Here is a 319-nt window from a genome sequence, read left to right as displayed (position 1 = left end):
AGCAGGTGTTGGGGTAAAGGTTCAGGAGGAGAGGTGAGGGCCCAGGACATGAGGATAAGCCAAGGTGCAGGACTTGGGCTGAGCTGGCACCTAGATGCATCTAAGAGGGACCAGGAGGAAGGAGAACGTGGTGCTACAGAACCAGCACTTCCAGGCAGGTAGGGCCGTCGGCCAGAGCAGTGGAAGGATCCAGAGCCCTGGGTGTCCTGATGGACGAGGGCAGGTCCACTCGGGGACGTGGGAGTCTCTGTGTGCCTGGCACGGGACAGAGAAAGCCCGGCAGGGAAGTCATATGTCCAGGACACGGCGGCGAAGGGTG

At 61.1% G+C, this 319-nt stretch overlaps 1 protein-coding gene across 1 annotated transcript in view; it reads left to right on the top strand.

Moving 5' to 3' along the window:
• NAA10 (N-alpha-acetyltransferase 10, NatA catalytic subunit) overlaps nucleotides 1-319 on the top strand; it is a 136594-nt gene that overhangs the window by 1045 nt on the left and 135230 nt on the right. The window lies entirely within an intron of this gene.

This window comes from Crocuta crocuta, unplaced genomic scaffold (genome assembly GCF_008692635.1).
Source record: "Crocuta crocuta isolate KB4526 unplaced genomic scaffold, BGI_CrCroc_1.0 scaffold978, whole genome shotgun sequence".
Classification (NCBI taxonomy): domain Eukaryota; kingdom Metazoa; phylum Chordata; class Mammalia; order Carnivora; family Hyaenidae; genus Crocuta; species Crocuta crocuta.
Note: the sequence above shows the minus strand (reverse complement) of the source record. Positions and strands in the feature narration are given on the sequence as shown.